Below are 25,219 nucleotides of genomic sequence, written 5' to 3' on the forward strand. Positions count from 1 at the left end.
ATGTAACTTTTAACATATAATTTGATTAAGAGATCAAAAGCACAGAAGAAATATCCGAGTAATCTCCTTTTGAATTCCGCTCTTTGTAGAGTCACACATTCATGACCTTTGTTCCTGTCTCTGAATCTCTCTGTCAGAAAAATGCCTGCTGCTTCAACCCTGAAGGGGGATGAGACATGGGGAAGAAGGGACAGAACCTCTGGGCCAAGTAATAACCTCCTCTCTTCTGGCAAATACCGTAATATGCTATGGCTCAGCTCTTGTCTGGAAAAATCTTCTTAGACGTTTTTATTTACTAACTGTTCAATGTTTAAGTGATTCTTAATGGAAGAGAATTGAGCACACATACAAACACACACACACACACACATCACACACATTTCCCATTTGCTAAAGATGTCTCTCATGTTTAGCTCCTGTGACTAACCATAACTTTCACAATTTTACATTATCCTTTAACTTTCAGTTTCCTCTTCAATAAACAGGCCCAGACCTCTAGCAGTAGCTGGCTAGGACTGCACTGTGGCTACTAGGAGATGAGATTTCAGTGATGCTAAAATATTCATGGCATTTGGACTCATAATGGTTGTACTATTCTAGAAGGGGAATCTTGAAGATGAGTTGACATAGCTCCATCAGCAAACATCCCACCGGATGTTTTCTTAAGCATTCTGAACAAAGTTCAACTGCCCTTTGAGAAAGAAAGCACATTTCTTTCTCATTTATAATTTTTGGAAAGATACCAACCCCCAAATTCTGAGAGTTCATTAGAGGAAAAACTGCCCAAATATAACAATACTTTGTTTGTCCTTTAATCCATAGAACCACATAGTGATTTTTTAAGTATCTCGGCAATTAATTACTACCATTTCTTGAGGAAGGCAGGAAATACTAGCCACATTTTATAGCTATTATAACAGAAACAGGAAGGATTTACTCTTCTGAGATTAACAGCCTTCCTGGAAGAAGGTTAGCTTCTTGGAGAATGTGTTAATAATTTAAGATCATGGTTAATTTTAGCCCTGTACAAGAACAGCAGAATTCAAACTGACCAAGATAGACTCTTATGTTTGCAAATACAGGTTGTCTTGAGAGGTTTGCTTAAAAAGATGAAGGACCTAGTGATTAAGAAAACTTGGACTAGTTATATGGAAAATATTTATACTTCACTGAATTACACTTACACATTTATCTTACTTTTCTTTAGGCCACTGCAGCTTATAGTGCACAGCTTATTTGCACAGCTTATAGTGCAAATCGTAAACAAAGTAATAGTTTTCAAAGATAGCCCCTTTCCAGCAGTATCAAGGAAACCTGAGTAGTCTAAAATATTTTTTTCCAGTTTAAGCAGGGTTTGCTTTTTCCCATGTATACAGGAGTAGCTAAGGGATTCATCTTTTTCAATCTGGTGGTAATCATCCTTGGTTCTAAATGTTCAGCGATTAGATTCCCTCCCGGCACTTCCAATCTCTGGCAACCTCTGATGTTTTCTCCATCTCCCTAGTTTTGTCTTTCCCAGAATGTCATGTATTTGGTATCATAAAATATGGAGGCTTTTCAGATTGACTTCTTTCACTTAGTAATATGGGTTTAAGGTTCTTCCATGTCTTTTCATGGCTTGATAATTCATTTCTTTTTAATGCTGAATAAAGGATTTTCTGTTTTCAGGATATACCATAGTTTATCCATTTACCTCCTAAAGGACATAAACATCTGTGTGTGGGCTTAGTGTATGGGTGGTGAGGTGGGGTGGGGGACGGCACTTTTGTGTATACATAAGTTTTCAACTCCTTTGGGGTTAATACCAAGGACGGTGATTACTGGACCATATGATAAGTATATGTTTAGTTTTGTAAAGAAACTGTCAAACTCTCTTCCAATGTGGATACACCATTTTGCATTCCCATCAGCAATGGATAAGAACTCCTGTCACTCCATATCCTTGCTAGCAATTGGTGTTGTCAGTGTTCTGGATTTTGGTCATTCTAATAGGAGTTAATTTATATTTATGATTCATTCTCATTGATGTGAGGTTTATTTTTTTGCCCTTGTCTATGTAATATTTTATTGTTGGATTGCCACTTTAAAAATTGTTTCATCTCTTGATAGGTTTTTGGGTTGCCAATAGTCGTGTTTAATAATCTGATGGTTCTCTTGTGAACATTCATGTTCTGTGCAATTCTCTGTACATAAGTACAAGTGTTTCTCTAGGGTATATGTGTTAGGAGTGAAATAGCTGTTGCAGAGTGAGTTCAATATTACTAGGTGAGGCTCAGTTGTCTTCCAAAGCTGATCCTATATACATTCACCTATAATGAATGAGAATTCCTTTTGGTGTATAGTCTTATCAACCCGTAGTCTGACATTTATCATTTTTGTAAGTTAGTTTAATGTCAGATCATGATTAGCAAAGTTGAGTATTTTTCACATTTTTATTGGTCATTTATGTTTCCAGTGAAATGTCTCTTCATGTCCTTGCCTTTGTTTTGTCTTTTTCTTATAAACGTGAAGAAGTACTTTACAATTTACATGCTATGAGTTTTACTTAAGAAATTCTTCCCAACTGTAGGCTCATAAAATTTCTCCTATATATTATTCTAAAAGTTTTGTCTTTGACATTTAAGTCCGGAGTCCACTTGGAATTGTTTTCATGTATATTTTGAGGTGGAGATCCATTCCCCTTTCTCCCCACATGGATATTTTGTTTTCAGTACCATTACTGAGTGGGTGTCCTTTCTTTCTCCTCTTTCTCCAGAGGCAATACACCTCTGCCCTGCTTCTATTTCCGTGAATTTTGTGTTATTCCCAAGCCCTGTATTTGATTTCATTAGAAAATTTGTCCATGAGCAAAGAGCTTCTGCTATCACAGTCTTATTTAATATAACTCGAATTTTTTTTATATCTACTAAGTCATTTTCCTCTGGCTAACTCTTCAGGAATGGTTTAGCTCTTCTTGATCCTTTACCTTTCATATAAATTAAACATTTATCAAAAAATCCTATTGACTTTTAATTTGGTCTTATATTAACTTATAGATTAACTTAAATAGAATTGAAATTGATATCTTTAAGCTCATATTCTATGATCATGCTATATCTTTCCATTATAGAGACCTTCCTTGAAATATTATAAGTTTGATAAATTTCTCCAAAAATAGTCTTATACATAGTTTACTAGCTTTATTCTTAGGTGCTTTATATTTTCAGCTGCTATTAGAAATTTTTTTTTTAATTTCTTGCCTAACATTTTCTTTCCAATATATAAAAACACAATGGACTCATGTGTGTATCAATTATATATCAACCTTGTTAAAATCTCCAGTGAATTCTAATAATAGTTTGTCCACTTATAATTTTGGGTTGTTTTTTTGGTGTATAATCACAGAACCTGTAAAAATATTATTTATTCCTTTTTGAAATTATACATTTGCTTTTTATATTTTTGTGTAGTCCAAGAGATCATCTCTCTCTGTCAGTATAAAGACATGCTTTTGAGGTTTGTTTGGTAGTAATGTGAACCAAAATATTAAGATTATGAAATGGTATTTGGGAAAAAAGTTTAAACTACTGAAAAAAAATATTGTGCTGTTGTAGGACTCCTCAGGTTCTATTTATTATTTATGACAATTTGATACTTTTAAAATCTACAAATTTATTTCAGATAAATTTTCAATATTTTTACTCAAAGTTGTTTGTAATTTTATCTTTTATGTCTGTGTGTTATCTTTAATCATAATACCTTTATTATCATGAAGTAATAAGCAGTTTTGAGTATTTAAAAATATATAGTAATATTATTTAATAAATAAATACAGATTTTTTAAGGTTTTTTTCTTCTTGTTTTTAATTCTAAAACTGGATAAATAAATGTCTGAATATAAAGATGTTTGAAACTTTTTGAGATGCTATATAGGATTATGTATGATGAATTTAGATATATATGTGTGTGTGGGGGTATATATATACATATATACATGCACATACTTCATTGTGGCAAAGAATATATATTTGCAATGATGGGGTATAATGTTCTACATATGTCCATAAGATCAATCTTGTTAATTGTGTTATTTATATAAAGTGTTAGTCACTCAGTTGTATCCAACTCTTTGTGACCCCATGGACTGTAGCCCACCAGTCTCCTCTGTCCATGGGATTCTCCAGCAAGAATATTGGAGTGGGTTACCATTCTCTTTTCCAGGGGTTATTTGTATAGTCTTATTGATATTGATTATCTGTTGTATATCAATATTTAGAGAAGCATTAAAATGTTCAATATCACAGTTGATTTGTCAATTTCTTATGTAGATATATCAATATTTTCTCTATATTTTGAAAGTCATCATAAATCCATTAAAGTTTAAAATGACTATATAACCCTTAGGAATTAAAGATTTATAATTACGTGATGACCCTCTTTATCACTAACATTGCTTTTTGCTCTAAAATACATTTTCTGTATTATTTTGTTGTTATTCAGGTGCTAAGTCATGTCCAAACTCTGCTACTCCATTAACTGTAGCATGTCAGGCTCCCCTGTCCTTCACTATCTCCCTGAGTTTGCTCAAATTCATGTCTATTGAGTCAGTGATGATCTAACCATTTCGTCCTCTGCTTCCCCATTCTCCTGTTGCTTTCAAGTTTTCCCAGCATCAAGGTCTTTTCCAGTGAATCTGCTTTTTGCATCAGGTGGCCAAAGTATTGGAGCTTCAACATCAGTCCTTCCAATGAGTAGCCAGGGTGGATTTCCTTTAGGATTGACTGGTTTGATCTCTCTGCATTCCAAGGGACTCTCAAGAGTCCTCTCCAGCACAATTCAAAAGCATCAATTCTTTGGCACTCAGCCTTCTTTATGGTCCAGCTCTCACATCTGTACATGACTTCTGGAAAAACCATAGCTTGGGCTATATGGACCTTTGTCGGCAAAATGATGTCTCTGCTTTTTAATATGCTGTCTAGGTTTGCCATAGTTTTCCTTCCAAAGAGCAAGTACCATTTAATTTCATGGCTGCAATCACCATCCACAGTGATTTTGTAACTCAAGAAAATAAAATATGTCACTGCTTCTACTTTTTCCTCTTCTATTTGTCATGAAGTGATGGGACCAGATGCCATGATCTTCGTTTTTTGAATGTTGAGTTTCAAACTACTCCATTTCTTCTGAGGGATTCTTGTCCACAGTGGTAGTTATAATGGTCACCTGAATTAAATTCACTTGTTCCTGTCCATTTTAGTTCCCTGATTCCTAAGATGTTGATGTTCAATCTTGCCATCTCCTGCTTGACCACAGCCAATTTACCTTGATTCATGGACCTAAAAGTCCAGGTCTTAAGCAACATTGTTTTTAGAGCACTGGACTTTACTCTTAGCACCAGACACATTCACAACTGAGCATCATTTCTGCTTTGGCAGGGCGCTTCATTCTTTCTGAAGCTACTAATAATTGCTCTCTGCTGTTCCCCAGTAGCTGTATTGAACACCTTCCAATCTGGAGGGCTCATTTTCTGGTGTCATATCTTTTTGCCTTCTACTATTCATGGGGTTCTCGCAGCAATAATACTGGAGAGGTTTGCCATTTGCTCCTCCGGTGGACCACGTGTTGTCAGAACTCTTCACTGTGACCCATCCATCTTGGGTGGCCCTGCATGGCATGGCTCATAGCTTCATTGATTGACACTAACCCCTTCATCACAACAAGGTTGTGATCCATAAAGCGGTTCTGTGTTACTAATTTCACTAAATTAGACTTGCTTTGATTTATATCTACATAGCACATGTTTCATCATTTTTAAATTTAAACTTTTGTTTCCTATGAACAATATAAAGTTAGATTTCATTGTTCAGTCTAACAATCTTTGATTTTCAAGAAGAAATCATTTTGTTTACATATAGATCAAATCCAAGTCTCCCACACTGTAGGCAGATTCTTTACCATCTGAGCCACCAGGGAAGTCTGAAGGATACTGGGGTGTATATTTGGATTAACTGCTATACTTTTTATTTGCCGACTCTAGTTTTTTTCTCTCTTGCCATTTTAATTGATTGATATTTTCTTCTTCCACCATTTAATATTTTCTCTGATAGTTTGGTGGAGAAGGAAATGGGAACCCACTCCAGTAACCTTGTCTGGAGAATTCCATGGACAGAGGAGCTTGGTGGGCTACAGATCATAGGGTCACAAAGAGTTGGACACAACTAAAGCAACTGAGCATCTGATAGTTTGGGAGACATAAACTATTTTTCTATAGTTTTCTAAAGATTATAGTTTTAATATAAATTATTTAAAAAGTTTTAACACTGCATTTAAAAATATTAGAGTAACCTATTAAATTGTAAAGCTAAATACCTTTATTCTTCTGAATACTGTATCTTAAAGTGGTTTAACTCCAGTCATCCATTCAAGATAGTGATAATGCTTCATTCAATTCAATCTTGAATTTTCATTCCCACAATGATTCATTGTTAAAATTTCATATGTCTATTAAATTATATTTTTTCATATATTTACATTTTCATAGCTCACTACTCATCTCATATCTCAGATCTTTGTCTTTAAGGACATCTTTTAGAAGTTACAAATCATTATTTGCATAATAATCTCTGTTTTCATTTATCTGAAGTTGCCTTTATTTTGACCTTTTTCTTAAAAGATGGTTTTATTGGCTATAGTAACTGGTTTATATTTTAAGTGCCATTACTTCTTTTTCCAGCACTTTGACTGTATAACTGCATATTCTATAGCTTTTATAATTTGAATCATGGCCCCAGTTCTATAGACCATTTTGACCTCAAACCAAGGCAGAATTACAATTTGATGACATACATTTTTGTGACATACATTTTTTCCCTTCCTCTAGTCCCACCAACAAACTTCATGGAAATCCAGCTTCTCCTTCAAAGTCTCCACGCGGTCCCTGGGAACTCCCAGGGGATGTCTCATGTGGGTGCACAAGCAAGTCACTTTTCTGATCATCTTGTTCTTCAGTGTCGCAAAGTGCGACACTTTGCGACCCCATGGAATGCAGCACACCAGGCTTCCCTGTTCTTCACTGTCTTGCTGATCCTGCTCACAGTACTAATTGTCTCGCTGTATCTCACTGTGTGCACTGTTCTCTGAACTTATGGTAGGCAAGCCAGGAGCTAAGAGGCTGGAAGAAAACGCAAGGAGCAGCAGGAAGTGCAGATGCATTTATTCTCTACTGGCTGGAGCAGCAGCCAGTAGCAACAGGCATAACACAACATAAACACACACAACGCTTCAGGGCTTTTCCAACTGAAGCTTATAAATATACTTATCGACCAAAAGTGGCCCCTTAGCCAAACAAGTACCTCATGATGTGCACGCACAGTGCTATGAATGATCTCAGCTGTTACATAACCATCAAAGTCATTGCTTACCAACATGGGGAGAGGGTGTAAGGATGTGGTGTGAGAGAGCCTGACTGGCGCCATCTTGTTAATGTCCCCACTCTCGGAGTTTACTCAAATTCATGGCCATTGAGTCTGTGATGCCATCCAACCATCTCATCCTCTGTTGCCCTCTTTTCCTCCTGACCTCAATCTTTCCCAGCATCAGGGTCTTTTCCAATGAGTTGGCTCTTTGCATCAGGTGGCCAGGGTATTGGAACTTCAGCTTCAGCATCAGTCCTTCAAAGGAATTTTCAGGGTTGGTTTCCTTTAGGAGTCACTGCTTTGATCTCCTGGCTGTTCAAGGGACTCTCAAGAGTCTTCTCCAGCCTCACAATGTGAAAGCATCAGTTCTTCAGTGCTTAGAGTTCTTTATGGTTCAACTCTCACATCTGTACATGACCACTGGAAAAACCATAGCTTTGACTATTCAGGCCTTTGTCAGCAAAGTGATTTTTAATACTCTGTCTAGTTTTGTCAGAGCTTTTCTTCCAAGGAGCTAGGGTCCTACAACTTCATGGCTGCAGTCACCATCCACAGTGATTTTGGAGCCCAAGGACGTAAAATTTGCCACTGTTTCCATTTTTCCCCATCTATTTGCCATGAAGTGATGGGACCAGACGCCATGATCTCAGTTTTTTGAATGTTGAGTTTTAAGGCAGCTTTTTCCACTGTCCTCTATCACCCTCATCTAGAGGCTCTTTAGTTCTTCTTTGCTTTCTGCCATTAGGGTGGTGTCCTCTGCATCTCGCACAGCAGGTCCCAGTCTTTGCCAGGTTACCCGCTTCCTCCAGGCCTCACGTGCCTATAAAGCTTCATGAGAGGATATACTTTTGCTGGGCGTTCCCCGCACATGGTTCCGATATTTATGCCATGTCAGGGTTCCATCATCTCTAGGGTCCTGAGGATGTTATTCTTGTGCCAGTGACAGGCTGTGTCACGTGGAGAGGAAGGGGCAGAGGGCAGGGAGGTGAATGGAGGATGGGCTTCACCTGTAGGGGGTTTATAGGAGAACTCCATATATGGCAGATGCAGAATAAGAGACACTGTGCTCTTTGCAGAGAGACCTGCCTCTCGGGTGACTGATGTGTTGTTAACAAGATAATCTCCTGTCTTTTTCTCCTTTAGAATGAGCTCTTTCCTATGTACCTCTTTCTTCCATCACACAAATAGCCTCCTGGTGGACCCATCCCATTCGTTTCCCTAGGTACCCAAGTATACCTGAATGCCAGACTGAAGATCTGGGTATAAATGAAAGCTGGAGCCCTCTAAACAGCATAAACTGGATGTTTTATAAGCATTCAGTTCAGTTCAGTTACTCAGTAGTGTCCGACTCTTTGCAACCCCATCAATCACAGCACGCAAGTTCTCCCTGTCCATCACCAACTCCCGGAGTTCACTCAGACTCGCGTCCATTAAGTCAGTGATGCCATCCAGCCATCATCATATTTATACCCTAATTTTTACCATAACATTGTATCCATTCTTTACTGCATCTCTCTTAATTTGCTTTACATTTAAATACAAAGATTTTTATTTTTAGAAATTTTATTCTTCTAAAATTTCTCTGTTGAAGGATTTGCCATTTATTTAGCTGGTTTTAACCTTCGTTCCTATACTTTTAAATATAATAAAGTGCATCTTTCTTCCATTTGTTGGAGGTTTCTTCTATATTTTAAAAAAATTATTTTTTTCATTTTCTTAATTTCCTGTTTTCTATTTGTATTTTTTAGCTAATTGTGTTTCAGGTCTTGAAAGCTGAATTTATTGATGTCTGTTTTTTCTTTCTTTTTTTTTCTTTAATTTGCTTTCTTCATTTGAGAATGTTTTCTGCTTATTTGTATTTCTTATCCTTTTTCCAGTGTTGTTAAGACTTTATGTGGTGATTTACTCCTTGGCCTTTTTGATATGTTTTAAAATTAACTGAATAAATATTTTGCAGAAGAAATTTAGTCTGTCTTATTTTAGATACATTTTTATTTCACTTTTTAGTTAAGTATAATGTGAAGCTTTCCCTGGAGAAGGAAATGGCCACCCACTCCAGTATTCTTACCTGGAGAATCCCATGGACAGAGAAGCCTAGTGGGCTACAGTCCATGGGGTCACAAAGAGTCAGACACAACTGAGCACACCGCACAATGTGAAGATTTATAAATATTATTTACTGTGCTCTGCATTCTCAAATGAACACAAGGACCATGTTCATTGTATTGCCACTAAAGCCTCCAAAAATGATATTCAATTCATCTCAAGACATGTTGGCTACCACCAGTGAGAACATCACTGACCCTAGAGAAAAGCAAAGAAGTGGAATTTCTAATATATATATATAAATTTCTAATATATATATATATAAACTTAGCTTGAACTTGGAGAAATACAAATGTTTTGTTCTTTGTTCTCATTTTAATATCAGATCCCTGTTTTAAATGATCACATTTACCATAGGAATTCAAAGCACTATCAGAACAAATATGAAATATGAATAAACTCTATCAGTGGAATCAGCACTCTTTAAGGCAATGATGTGTGTATGTATGTGTATAGAACCCCTTTTAGTTTTAATTCTGCCATGCATTGATGTTCTTATATGTACCTGGAATTCTGTGTATACCTTTCTATAGGTATGTTTGATATTGTGTAAAGTGATTTAGAATTTGTCTTAAACATATTTAAGCAACAATTTAATATATTTATTCCTGAATGTGCCAGGTTGCATGAGGTGTTTGTTTTTAACTTTTGTAAAAACCTCCTTACTCTGCCTTTACCACTGGACAAGAGGGACCGTAAAATCATCACTGAAAATGCATTACTGCTGGCTCGTCAATAAGAAGCAAGTCATCTACAGGAATGTACTATACAATCCCTGTCGCAGAACAGTCTGTTCCCAGCAGTGTCTCACCTGGCAGGCAATCTGGAAGACTTTTTCCACCCATTTCTGCCAACTGTGCTCTCCAGTGGAGTTGTTCCCTCTCCAGCTTCTATGGAGCCTGTTACTTTTTTTCTGTATATCCCAAACTTAAAATTGTTACCATTTTGCCATAGCTTTTATTTAATTTTTTAATTGGAAGATAATTGCTTTACAATGTTGTGTCCGTTTCTGCTATACAACAAAGTGAAAGTTATATGTATACATATATCCCCTCCCTCATGAGCCTCCCTTCCCCTGCTGCATGCCAAGTCATCACAGAGCACAGAGTTGAGCTTCCTGTGCTACAAAGCAGTTTCCTGCTGGCTATCTGTTTTACACATGGTAGTGGATATATGTCAATGCTACTCTCTCAGTTCATCCTACCCTCCTACTCTGTCCACACGTGTTCCCTACATCTGTGTCTCTATTCCTGCACTGTAAATAGGTTCATCTGTACCCTTTTCTAGGTTCATATATATGCATTAATATACTGTATCTGTTCTCTTTCTGATTTACTTCACTCTGTATGACAGACTCCAAGTCCATCCACATCACTATAAATACCCAATTTCATTCCTTTTTATGGCTGAGTAATATTCCACTGTACTTATGTATCACATCTTTACTCATCTGTTGATGGACATTTAGGTTGCTTCCATGTTCTGGCTATTGTAAATAGTGCTGCAATCAACACTGGAGTACATGTGTCTTTTTGAATTATGGTTTTCTCAGGGGGCCTGCCCAGGAGAGGGATTGCTTGGTCATATGGTAGTTCTATTAAAACAAAAATAAACAAATGGGAACTAATTAAACTTAAAAGCTTTTGCACAGCAAATAAAACCATAAAAAGATGAAAAGACAACCCTCAGTGCGGGGGTCCAGCCCCTCCAGTACCGGTGGATCCAGGGTGATTTGAAGGTGGGGACGGAGTCGGTGTCCTTGGAAAAATACATATTTAATTACAGATATATAGACAGATTAGAAACGGATAGTGTAGTAGGAAAATTAGGGGAGAAAAAGAGGCTGAATAACGTGGTTTACGTGGAATAGCATCCATGCTCCAGATGGGAATTCAGCCAGAAAAACGGGGAGCAAGAAAGAAGCGACATGGGGGAATCAGTCTTTCCAGAAACTGATCCCATTTTCTTTATTTTTAGGTTTGCTTATATACCTTTTGTTATACATAGGGATGAATACAGAGTCATGCGGGGGTCAGCAGTCCTGACCTTTATCAAAATCAGGTGCTTCACATAAATGTATAAAAAAAAGGTCTTAGGGATATTACATCATCTGGCCATGAGTGAGACCTGCTGACATTTTATGATCCTTTCTTTCTGATTACCAAAAAACTTATTTCTTCCAAGGGTGTTTTTTTCTTAAACCAGGCACCACCCTCCAAATAAAGTTACATTCCTATAGGGTGAGGGTGTAGTGAGTTACAATCAAGAAAGGAATTTATTTAACCCAAGGTTAACATGATTAATCTTAAAGGTTAATACTTATTTCTCCTATATGTTATTATATTCATTATAAGGGCAGGGAACATGGAGATTTAGCAGCAAACATCAGCCCAACAAATGAAAATCCTTTTACCAATGTTCCCCTTAAGATCTATTTAGTCTTAAGATAGTGATAATGTTACATTTTTACATAGCAAGGACACAGTGATTTATAACAAAGTACAGTGATCTATTACAAAAGAGAAAATTCATTAACTCAAAAAGTCTAGTATTGCTAACCTTAAAAACTACTATATTTCCTTTACTATATTCCAAATACATTGATTAATATATTCCCAGGTGCCTAAGGATATGGAGGGCTGGTGGCAATCATTGACTCAACAAGAAGAAAAGCCCTATGCTAATCAAGACTCTCAAAATACTCCAAAACTCTCTGTGCTGTTTATGGTTGAGAGGTAGTTAACAATCATGTGGCAGGAGTATGGATAATCCTGTCACACAAGCTAGTCTGTCAGCAGAGAGGTTTGACCTGAGACATTCTTGTCACACCCAGGGTAGGGAATTAGCAGCAATTATTGGCACAACAAATGAAAAACCCTTCACCAATATAATTCCTAACCAACCCACTATACTAGTAATTTCCAACTCCCCAAAAGAATTTGCCTTTAGTAAGTCTAAAACATCTCGTGCCTCTCAGGTTGGGAGGCTGTAAACAATCACATGTGGCCGGACAAACCTATACAGGCGGGCTAGATAACCTTCAGAGGAGTCCGTAAGCTGAAACACTCTTGTCACGCCCAAGAATTTTTATTGCCTTGGAGCTGCATGTTTACTCCTTCTCCAAGAGAAACGGTTATGGGGGAGAGCATAAAACAGGCTCTGGTTTTGGGGTAGATTCTCGGGAACAGGGGGTTTCCTGAGGCTTGATCACGCCTTTGCATATGCTAAGCCTCCTTCCTCATGACCCTTGCCATGGGCGGAGTTCTTCACACTGGCCCCCGGCACCTCAGAATGGGAGAAAATATTTGCAAAAGAAGCAATGGACAAACGATTAATCTCCAAGTTATACAAGCAGCTCATGCAGCTCAGTATCACAGAAACCACAAACAACCCAGGAAGACCTACACAGACATACAGATGGCCAACCAACATGTGAAAAAATCTTCAACATCACTAATTATTAGAGAAATGCAAATCAAAACTACAGTGAGGTATCACCTTACAGAAGTTAGAATGGCCATAGTGAAAAAGTCTACAAATAACAAACACTGAAGAGGATGTGGAGAAAAGGGCATCTTCTTGCACGGCTGGTAGAAATGTAAATTGGTACAGTCACTATGAAGAACAGTATGGAGGTTCCTTAAAAAACTAACGAATGGAGCCTGTTACTCCTGAGGGTTTCTCTCTCTCCACTGCTCACCACTGGCCTTCTAGGTCCACCTTCACAGACCAGCTCCTCCCTCTTCCTACAGCCTACCCCTTCTCTTTCTCCTTTGACTGGTGATACCTGCCATGCAGTCTCAATTGTTTTTCTTTTCTTCTGGATGAAACAAGAAAAGCTTCAAATCCAGGGAGGTTTAGGGAAATTGAGAGAAGCCAATTAGAAAAATTTGTATTGGTATGATCTCAATGTCCTTATCTCTACAAGGTGAACAAATATCGGCCTAGCCAAGGACTGTCTCTTACAGGATACCTGTGCACTATTTCATCAAAGAGCCCCTCTGTCTCCTATCTTGCCCTCAGGTGCAGTAAAAAGGGGCTCTCTTTTGTCATCCAAGTTTCTAAGTGCATGTTCCAGAAGGGTGATGGGTGTGTTTTGTGTTCCAGTTTGGGGGCGGGAAGGAGAGAAAAGCTCCTACATCTTAGGCCTGTTGAAAATGGACTTGAACATATTGAAAAAGCCATCACAGATGGTTCTGGGAAAAACATAATTAGAAAACTGTAACATTTCTTGGTAAATCTTGGCTTTGAAATCCATTGGCTTACAGTGAAGTAGATCTAGATGGTCAGAGAGGAGTGTTGGGTTCAGCCTATGACATTTTCCCAACCCTTCTTAAAGCAAGTTATGCATGTGGGTGGTTAGTGAGGACCTTGTGGCTTTTGAAAGAAATCTACACGAGGGGCAAGATTCCAGTTGGTTGAGCAAATAATAGTTCACTTCACACCTGCTTAGTGTAATGGACATTTTCAGTGCTTTCTGCACCCCTGCCCTGGAGTTAGGAACCTGGGCTTGAAGATTGGATTGTTGATGTGTGCAGTCATTTGAATTATTCCTGGACTTGTCTCATCTGGTTTTGGCAGAATGCAGTTATAAAGTCAAGCTCAAAATTCTGTAGGGAAAGCAATGCAAGAGCCAGCTTTCAATGTTCTTTGGAGATTTTTTTCAAAAAGACATTTATATGGAATTTTCTGTACTGGTAAAATATACATTTCAAATGTAAATAAGGACATTGCTAAAGTCATTACCATTTATTGGGATTTAAAATTATTTTCAGATGAACTTTAGAACATGCCCTAGGGTAGTATTTAATCCTTCTAACCATCTATTTGACTGTCATTATCTAACTTAAAGGATGCCTAAAATAAAAACTAGAACAATACAATTCAATGCACAATGATTAACTATTTTCTTTAAGGGAGTACACACTAATTCTTTACAGTCTAGTACCATACAGATCCTCAACTGATGATTTTTAAGATGTGTGTGTGTGCACGCGCATGCTCAGTTGCTCAATCATGTCCAACTCTTTGCGACCCCATAGACCATAGCCCTTCAGGCTCTTCTGTCCATAGAATTTTTCAGGCAAGAAAACTGGAGTGAGTTTCAATTTCCTAGAAATTGGTGGAAGCCCATCTTCCACCATGAAAATCAGCATAGAAAAAGTAACATATGCGTACTATACACCGCTCCCTAAAATGATCAGGGTTAATGTCCTCAAATATCCTTGTTGCTCAACCTCATTTGAACTTCTGAAGTTTAGAACTGTCCAGTGCTCATAAAATTATATGTTTAGGCTTTTAGTCTTGAAGATTTAAAGGATACATGACCTAAACAATGTAAAAAGTGTTTTCTTAAAATGTGAGCTATAGAATAAGAGTATCCAGGAATTTCATTCATGTTAATCACTCAAGAAAATTTCAGTTTTTAAATAAATTTGGGAAATTCTGGATTAAACAAATTTAAACAGGATTCATTATTGAAATTCTGTGTAGTATGTTACAATGTCACATGCCTCTAGATAGAAATCAGGCAATAAATATTTATCCAGTCCCTACTGTGTGCCAGGAACAGCACCATATTTTGCTCAAACAAACATCAACAAATCAGATATGGTTTCTGTCCTCACAGGGTTTTCGAAATAATAGGAAGGGAGAGATTAAACAATGATGTAAATATTTAGATTGCATAAACTTTTAAATTGTATGGTGCTATAAAGGGAAAGAATAAAATGTTATAAGAATGAACAAGAGGTACCAGTTTAACTGGAGGATGGATTTAGGGAAGAACTCTGGTAAGAAGTAAGATGTAAGCTGAAGCTAAACGAAGTAGGAATTAGCCAGATAAAGAGGGGCATTCCATGTAGAAAATGAAGTGAAAGTGTGAGTTGCTCAGTCGTGTCTGACTCTTTGCAACCCCATGAACTGCAGCCTGCCAGACTCCTCTGTCCATGGGATTCTCCAGGTAAGAATACTGGAGTGGGTAGCCATTCTCTTCTCTACGGGATTTCCCTAACCCAGGGATGGAACCCCGTCTCCTGCATTGCAGGCAGATTCTTCACCGTTTGAGCCACCAGAGAAGCCCCAATTCCATGTAAAGTGAACAGCAAAGACAAAGCCTTGAGGTAGGAGAGGGTTTGCTAAATTGGAGGAAGAAAAGAGCGGTGGGGCTAGGGTACCGTAGACAAGAGGCCACGAAGAAGGAGAATAAATAGTGAAATGTAAATTCATGCAGAATCTTAGAAGTAGGTGCAATGGGTTTTAACAAGAGGACTGCTGTTAAAATATCATTTCCGTGAAGTAAAATAAAGTATTACATTCAGCATTCCCCAACTGTATTTGACCATGGAAACATTTTGCTGAGAAATTTCCTGGGAGCAGTATCTTTAGAAAACATACTATTTGTTCTACCCAAGGATTGTGTCCTCAGATTGTAAGTGACAAAAAAGAGCAAAAGAGACTTCACCAGTTCAAATTCATTTATCAGTATCAGAAACATTTCAGAAGGATGGCAGCCGACGTGGAGGAGGGGTTCAAATGTTATTAGGCTCAAGTTTCTCTTCATCTATCAGTCCTTCCTGTCCCTGTTTTAGTTTTATTCTGAGGCTCATTAGAACGTCCCCAGAAGCTCTGGAATTTTCCTACCGCAGGGACAAGGTGAATGAATCATCTCCTCACAAAGCTCCCAGACTGCATGTTGGTAGGAAAGAGAAGCCTCTTTCACAGCATTTGCAGGAAAATTACATTGCCTTGTGCTACTTCTCATTGAGATGCCTGCCTGGAATCCAATCACCGAAGGAACCGAAGTAACAGGCTATGCCCATGGGTTTAGGCCTAGGTTACCTGTAGCCTTGATTATTTGGATTCACAAACATAAATCTAGGGTGAATACTACAAGAAGGTACAAGGCTGGAGAGGCAGAGAGCAAAACTACAGTGTGGTTTTTTTTGTGTTTTTTTTTTTTAATTTTAGTGTTTTAAATTATGTGAATAAGTTTGAAGTAACCATGTTGTATACCTTGTGAAAAGTATATAAGAGGGAAATGCAATAATGTTTCTAAAACAAACACAATGTGCTTTTGTTGCTTCTGGGTGGTTACAGAAAGTAGAAAAATTATGGAACAATGAAGTAGGACTCTACCACTGATAAGTCACCTCCATTCTTGACTTTTCTTTTTTTGTCTTTTCTTTGTCTTTCCTATTTGCATGGAAATTAGCCTACCTAGTGAGTGAATCTGGAGAAGGCGATGACACCCCCACTCCAGTACTCTTGCCTGGAAAATCCCATGGAGGGAGGAGCCTGGTAAGCTGCAGTCGATGGGGTCGCTAAGAGTCGGGCACAACTGAGCGACTTCACTTTCACTTTTCACTTTCATGCATTGGAGAAGGAAATGGCAACCCACTCCAGTGTTCTTGCCCGTCTCCCAGGGACAGGGGAGCCTGGTGGGCTGCCGTCTATGGGGTCGCACAGAGTCGGACACGACTGAAGCGACTTAGCAGCAGCAGCAGTGAGTGAATCACTAAATAAATGATGTCATGTGCTTCACTGAAACTGTCATCAGCCCTTCCGATACACACACACACACACACACACACACACACAAATATGTATGCATGTGCATGTAGGTGTGTATATAAAATATACATGCCTTTATAAAAACATAAAACTTCAGGATTATAAAAGATGATTTTACCATTAGAGTCTAATCAAAATGTTCTCTAGAGTTCTTTTAAGATAGTAATAGATACTGGAATTTATAAGAGGCAGTAAGTCAAACTCCTGAGCATGTAAAATCAAGTTTAGAAGTATAAGAGTGAAAAAAAATGCTCTTCTATGAGAAGCTTATATGTTCTGAGGGATCAAAATAGACTTAGATAAACTATGGAGCCTGCATAAAAACCACAGGTCAAGGAAAAGCTATGACCCTTACAGCATCAACTAGGAACATATTTTTAGTCTTAAAGAGGGTGCTTAACACTTCTGGTCATTTATACTTTGTTCCTCATTTTATGACTATCATCTAAAAATAGTTGGGGCCATACCAAGGCAGGAATTGTTAGGGAGGAATTTGTGGATGAAATGAGACTTTGGGGAATTCTTTTCTAGGAGGCTGTTGGAAGTGCATTGCAGAGAGTTCTAATAGGAGGTCAAATAGACAGGGAAATAGTTTGGCAAATGTAATTTTACCGTTTCCACCTCAAAACCAGGTCTATTTGCCTCAAATCCCAAGAATGGTCCTAAAGCAAATTTCTTAAGGATTTCCAGATTTATAGACAATCAAAGCTAGATTATATTTTCTAATTTCATTCTGGATATTTGGGTCCCTCTAAATTCCTCTCTCACCCTGGAGAAATAATAGAATTAGATTTGCTTTTAGAAGTGAAGAGAAAGGCAAGTATATACTTTCTCTTCTTTTCTCTCTTTGGGTTCTTCTGAATTAGATACATAGGTACAGAAGTTTTAAAGGCAGTGGGTTTAAGCATAAATATTATATGAATGTACTGTTTTGCTTAGCAATCATTGAGTATTAGAACACTTAGTTTATAACTTATATCCACAGTTGCCCTGTGTCATCTTACTAGTTGATGTTTTCTTATGAAAATCCAAATTTACACGAGCTTATTCCTATAACATAAAATTTACAAATGTTTATTCTTAAATAGCTGTATCTTTAGATTTTATAAGAAAAGGGTTTAGTAAACAACTAATTGTCATGTGTCTCTATGAAGTAAAGAGGGTGTCATTGGAAATGTTTTTAGAATTATTAATATAACTACTAAAATTATTTCCTGAATTATATAAAATCCCATGCATAATGTTCTAGATGCTTTTAAGTATTATACATGTTTATTCTTTGTTTTAAAATATAGATTCTTGTATTCTATATAAGAATACTAATATTTGTATATGTTTAGTTAATTAAATTTTGCTAAGGTGATGCATTAGAATAAACACATTAAAAATCTCTTATGCATGTTTTATTATAAAATTACTGAATAATGTACTTCAAAAGTTAGTAAGCCAATTAAGGTAAAATGCTGACTATAAGAAACAGTGTAAATGACAGAGGAAAGTAGCAACATGTAATCTCAGTATGGGTTATAAATCTACAGATAGGAACAGATTGGAGGTAGAAGATTCCAGGAGCAGTCTAGAAAGAGAGAATAAGTTAATAAATAAAAAATAATTTAGAAAATAACCTTACTATACCAGATTAATGGTGATAACCTTGATTGTCTATCATTTTAGCATAGTCTAGGGAGCTGTAAAATTATATCAGTGGTTGGGGCATCACTAAAGAGTTTTGGATTATATGAGTCTGAGTGTGGTAAGTGGAGGTTTTGAAGGGGAGAGTATACTTCAAAGGCAGAGGACTGGGTTCATCATACTACTCATTTCATGACCATTATTGTCCTTTGCCTGATCAAATTCCTAATTCCCTGATTTCCTTTGATCCCTATGCCACACTTCATTTCTTCTCCCACCATAGGAAACCATTTTGATTTCTTATACAGTGTCTGTATCTGTATGTATAACTACATACATTTGTGAGTATCTGTATAACCATGTAAAATGGATTACATCTGTTGAATTGTGGAAAGGCCTTGAGTCATATATCTCCACTCCTATTTTTTATCCTTGGGATTCCATGTTACAAGGTCATTCTATTTTGTTCTGTGTCCATTTCTGTGGAATAAACAATGGACATGAAGCAACAATGGATAGTTATTTCTCATGATTCAAGGGCAGTGCTGTTGGTTGTACATGGTCTTATTTACGTCTTTGCAGTCGCCTGAGAAGTCTTTTAAGGATTTGGGCAGCTGGAATAGTTTGGACTCTCTTGTGGTCTTTTATCTGGGCTTTTTTACATCTTGTTTTCTCATGGTTCCCAGGGAGTAAAAGCAGAAGTTTCAATAATTCTTTTAAGACTTCATCTAGGAAGTAGAACAATATTATTTCTTTTATATTCTTTTGATCAAAACAATACAAAGTCCAGCCCAGATTCAAGAGGCAGGGAAACAGACTTTGCTTTTTAATGGGAGAGGCAACTAAATCACATTGAAAAGGTCAAAGAAAAGAGAGACATACTTCACTGGGACTATCACTGTAACCATCAGCCTTACATGTAAAACACACACACACACAAAATGAAGGAAAATAAGAAAATGTAAAAAAGGAGTAATTGCAGACCACTACGAGGCACTGAACAATATTTACATAATCATCATAATAATTTAAATAGTATTTATCAATCTGGACTTCCCTGGTGGCTCAACGGTAAAGCGTCTGTCTACAATGCGGGAGACCTGGGTTTGATCCCTGGGTCGGGAAGATCCGCTGGAGAAGGAAATGGCAATCCACTCCAGTTCTATTGCCTGGAAAATCCCATGGACAGAGGAGCCTGATAGGTTATAGTCCATGGGGTCGCAAAGAGTCGGACCCGACTGAGCGACTTCACTTTCAGTTTCAAGGTATACTGAACAAATAAGAATTGTGTTAAGGTTACAACTGGATGTTTTGATATATGGCTGTTTCGATACATGTATGCTTTGTGAAATTATCAACACAATCAAGCTAGTTAATATAGGCCTCACCTCAGCGACTTACCATTTTCTTTCTTTCTCTACCTCCTCCTTCCTCCCTCCCTTCTTCCATTTCTCTCTCTCTCCCTCTTTCTTTCACATGTAAGGTCCACCCCCTTAGAAAGCACCGAGTTTACAATACAGTATTGTTAACTATAGTCACTACGTGGTATTTTATATTTTTAAAAAAGCCATGTTTTATTTGGTATCACATTTTGCAATGAACACATATCTGAGAATTTTAATCTACCACATTATATTATTTATTTTCTTTTGTAAGATTGCACACGTAAGTGAGACCAAATAGTGCTTGTCCTTCTCTGTCTGATTTATTTCACTCATCACAATGCCCCCAAGGTCCACCTCTGTCATGGCATGCACCGTGATATTTTTTAAAACAAACACAGTAAACAAGGAGGTGATTATGAAAAAATTTGACTGATATGATGGCCAAACTACATTAAAGTAAAACTCAAGAATTCCTCATTTCTTTTTCTCAAATGTATATAATAATCTGAGGAGCCTCAAAAACACAGGCTGTGAGCTAGAACATTCAGTTCAGTTCAGTTCAATCACTCAGTCATGTCCGATTCTTTGCAACCCCATGGACTGCAGCGTGCCAGGCCTCCCTGTCCATTGCCAACTCCTGCAGTTCACTCAAATTCATGTCCATTGAGTCAGTGATGCCATGCAACCATCTTATCCTCTGTCGTCCCCTTCTCCTCCACCTTCAATCTTTCCCAGCATCAAGGTCTTTAAAATGAGTCCGTTCTTCATGTTGGGTGGCCAAAGTATTGGAGTTTCAGCTTCAGCATCAGTCCTTCCAATAAACACCCAGGATTGATCTGCTTTAGGATGGGCTGGTTGGATCTCCTTGCAGTCCAAGGGACTCTCAAGAGTCTTCTCCAACACCACAGTTCAAAAGCATCAATTTTTCAGTGCTCAGCTTTCTTCACAGTCCAACTTTCACATCCATACATGACCACTGGAAAAACCATAGCTTTGATTAGATGGACCTTTGTTGGCAAAATAATGTCTTTGCTTTTGAATATGCTATCTAGGTTTTCACTCTCCTCTTTCACTTTCATCAAGAGGCTGTTTAGTTCTTCACTTTCTGCCATAAGGGGGGGTGTCATCTGCATATCTGAGGTCATTCATATTTCTCCCAGCATTCTTGATTCCAGCTTGTGCTTCATCCAGCCCAGCGTTTCTCCTGATGTACTCTGCATATAAGTTAAATAAGCAGAGTGACAATATACAGCCTTGACATACTCCTTTCCCTATTTGGAAACAGTCTGTTGTTCTGTGTCCAGTTCTAACTGTTGCTTCCTGACCTCCCTACAGATTTCTCAGGAGGCAGGTAAGGTGGTCTGGTATTCCCATCTCTCAAAGAATTTCCCACAGTTTGTTGTGATGCACACAGTCAAAGGCTTTGGTGTAGTCAATAAAGCAGATATTTTTCTGGAATTCACTTGCTTTTTCCATGATCCAGCGGATGTTGGCAATTTGATCTCTGGTTCCTCTGCCTTTTCTAAATCCAGCTTGAACATCTGGAAGTTCATGGTTCATATACTGTTGAAGCCTGGCTTGGAGAATTTTGAACATCACTTTGCTAGCGTGTGAGATGAGTTCAATTGTGCAGTAGTTTGAGCATTTTTTGGCATTGCCTTTCTTCAGAATTGGAATGAAAACTGACCTTTTCCAGTCCTGTGGCCACTGCCAAGTTTTCCAAATTTGCTGGCATATTGAGTGCAGCACTTTCACAGCATCATCTTTCAGGATTTGAAATAGCACCACTGGAATTCCATCACCTCCACTAGCTTTGTTCATAGTGATGCTTCCTAAGACCCACTTGACTTCACATTCCAGGATGTCTGGCTCTAGGCTAGCGATCACACCATTGTGATTATCTGGGTTGTGAAGATCTTTTCTGTATAGTTCTTCCGTGTATTCTTGCCATCTCTTCTTAATATCTTCTGCTTCTGTTAGGTCCATACCATTTCTGTCCTTTATTTTGCACATCTTTGCATGAAATATTCCCTTGGTATCTCTAATTTTCTTGAAGAGGTCTCTAGTCTTTCCCATTGTATTGTTATCCTCTATTTCTTTGCATTGATCACTGAGGAAAGCTTTCTTGCTTTCTTATCTCTCCTTGCTATTCTTTGGAACTCTCCATTCAAATGTGTATATCTTTCCTTTTCTCATTTGCTAGAACATTAGTTTTAGCTAATCTTCCTTAGCCTTATTATATGGGTTAAACACAAAAGATACATCCTTTTTCAGTTTACACTCTCTACCTTTTAAGATTTTCCATGCCAGGTTCTATCCTGTTCTCACAATTTCTGTGGGCTCCCACTGTCCCAGCCTCAGCTTTATGTTCTATCTCTAGAGGCCATGACATTACTAATTCCTCCTTCACTCATTAAACCATCTTCTTTACACACAGGACACGCACATGGACTTATCTACCTATGATCCAGTTCCCAGAGTTCTATAGCTAGCTGTCTTGGTGCCAAATCAAGGAAACTCAGCAAAGATAAAACAATAAGCTCTTCTTTCATAATTGTCCCTGCTCCCCAGTCTCCAAATGCACTGAATCATCTAACTATCACCAAAAGCACAAAAATCGGTAAATGCCATTATTATTTCCAAGTGCTGATGTTTCTTCTTCAACATCTGTGCATTCATTCCTTCCCCTTCACCTTCATTAATTAAGTTGTGCTAAATACCATATTGATTACTGCAGTTTACTTTTTTAAAAAATGAACTTTTGGTACCAACCCATTATTATTTATCAGTGGTTTCTCTGTATTTTAGAAAATAAGCAATTCTCCACTTTGGGGTCTTGCACTATTTCCAGTTACACTTTTCAATAAGTTCCATTTTTTCTAAAAGTAGGATGGATACACAGAGAATGATGATATGAGATATAGATTTATAAAACAAGTTTTTACACAGAACTGGTCAGGATCTTCCCACTGCAAGTGACAGATAAAAATAATTGAAACCGTCTTAAGCTAAAAAATAAATAAAACTTTATACATGATTATTCAAAACCTTAACCAATATCAGTTGAACTCCAACTTACTCCATCCATCTTTCAGTTTTGCTTCTTTCTGTGCTGGGTTAAGTCTGAAATACTTTCTTTACTTGGTGGTTGCACCAGCTTCACTTTATAATTTATCTTCTCAACATCCTATCCAATAATTCCAATAAATGTCTTAAAATGGAGTCTCATAGCCTCTGATTGGGACACATGCTTTTTCCTGAATTTATCCCCTGATTTTATCCACCAGGTGACTTCAGTGACCTAATTGGACATATCTTGGTTACATGCCACCTCTTATATCTAAGGGTAGAGACATCGTCTTATAGAACCACATGGACCAGAGTGGAGAAGGGGTGACTTTTAAAAGATGAGAGTACTATTTGGAGAATATAAAACCAGTATATGTAAACTAAAATGAGAGGAAGAAAATCATACAGATATTATATCAATAGGGAGTATATATGAAAATATAAACAAATAATCCTGAAGCTTAGTACATCATGATATAGTCTTGGAAATATTTGACATGGCAGTAATTATAGAATAATCCTTATTATTTCTTTTTTTGTAAAAGACATAATATTTAAGCTTATTTGGAGAGTCACCAAAAAATAGATGAAAGAATTTTCCAACAGGCCCTCTCTAACAAGGGTTCATTTTTTTTTTTCAAGAACCAGTGATCTTTTTCCCTCTAGATACTGGGGAAAAGAGGTGGATTACCTCATAGGCATATTCATAATACGTGTCAGGATGATGTCTAAAAGCTTCATTATTATACTTTTTTCTATACTTACTTGTAAATATCTTTAAAAAGTGTCATTTATGGAATACTTAGCTTCTTTACATATGTACTAATAACAAGGAACATATGAAAGGAAAATGGATAACAAAGATGAGTATTACAGTCTTTAACTTAAATCCCTTTCAGGTGTACTTTGTTGCCCCTACAGCAAAAGCAAGTAAAATTCACAAATCCTGTGCAGAAGCTGCTTTTTCTGAAGTTGAGTGTAATCCGCAAAGTTGTAATTAGAGTGGGTTGAGAACAGTGCTCCAGACCCAGAAACAATCTCATCTTGTGGAGAAATAATTGAATTGTGAATAATGACTGGTGACCAATAAATACCCAACACAATTTAGGAAAAAGACTAGTCTACAAATCAGAGATCTGGTTTCTGGCCCTGATTTGTTAATTTTCTGTGTGATATTGGGCTTCCCTGGTGGTTCGGTGGTAAAGATTGACAATGCAGGACACATGAGTTTGATCCCTGGGTTGGGAAGGTCTCCTGGAGGAGGAAATGGCAACCCACTCCAGTATTCTTGCCTGGAGTATCCCATGGATAGAGGAGCCCAGTGGGCTACAGTCCATGGGGTCGGAAAGAGTCAGACAAGACTGAAAAACTAAACATTGGCTAAAGACTTCACCATTCTGGGCTTCAGTTTTCCCATCCTTAAAATGTGTGTGCATGTGTGCCTAAGATTTCTGTTTTCTAAGTTCACTTCCAAGTACTGAGCTTCTATAATTCAGTGGGATGAGGAGATGTAAAGACATATGGATCAGAAAAGCACTTTTGAGAGCCTGTACAATTGAAACACAGCAATTGCTATGCCGCTAAAATAAATACTGCAGAAGGGTTCTAGGCATGGGCGAAGAAGGACATCAAAATACTGGCAGCCAGGATCATCAAGACATGACTAATGGAGGGAACAGTGCCCTGAGCTCACCTCTTCCCACAGATACAGCAAAATTACAACTATTTATACAGCAAATATTGATGACTAAAGACCAGAAGACTAGCAGAAAACATCTTCTACATCTTAAGATACAGACAAGGAGCCACAACAAGATGGCTATGAGGGGAAGGAGACATGGTATAGTCAAGACCCATATCCCTAGGTATGACCTACAAATGAGAGGATAACTACAATTGCAAAGTTTCTCCTCAAAGAGCAAGATCTGAGCTGCACACGGGGGTCCCAAGTGCAGGACACTTGTACCAGGGAGACACACCCCCAAAATGTTTGGCTTTGAAGACCAGCAGGACTCAATATCAGGAGAGCTAGAGGGCTCTGGGAAATAAAGTCTCCACTCTTAT

This window comes from Oryx dammah, unplaced genomic scaffold (genome assembly GCF_014754425.2).
Source record: "Oryx dammah isolate SB20612 unplaced genomic scaffold, SCBI_Odam_1.1 HiC_scaffold_11163, whole genome shotgun sequence".
In the NCBI taxonomy this organism is placed as follows: Eukaryota; Metazoa; Chordata; class Mammalia; order Artiodactyla; family Bovidae; genus Oryx; species Oryx dammah.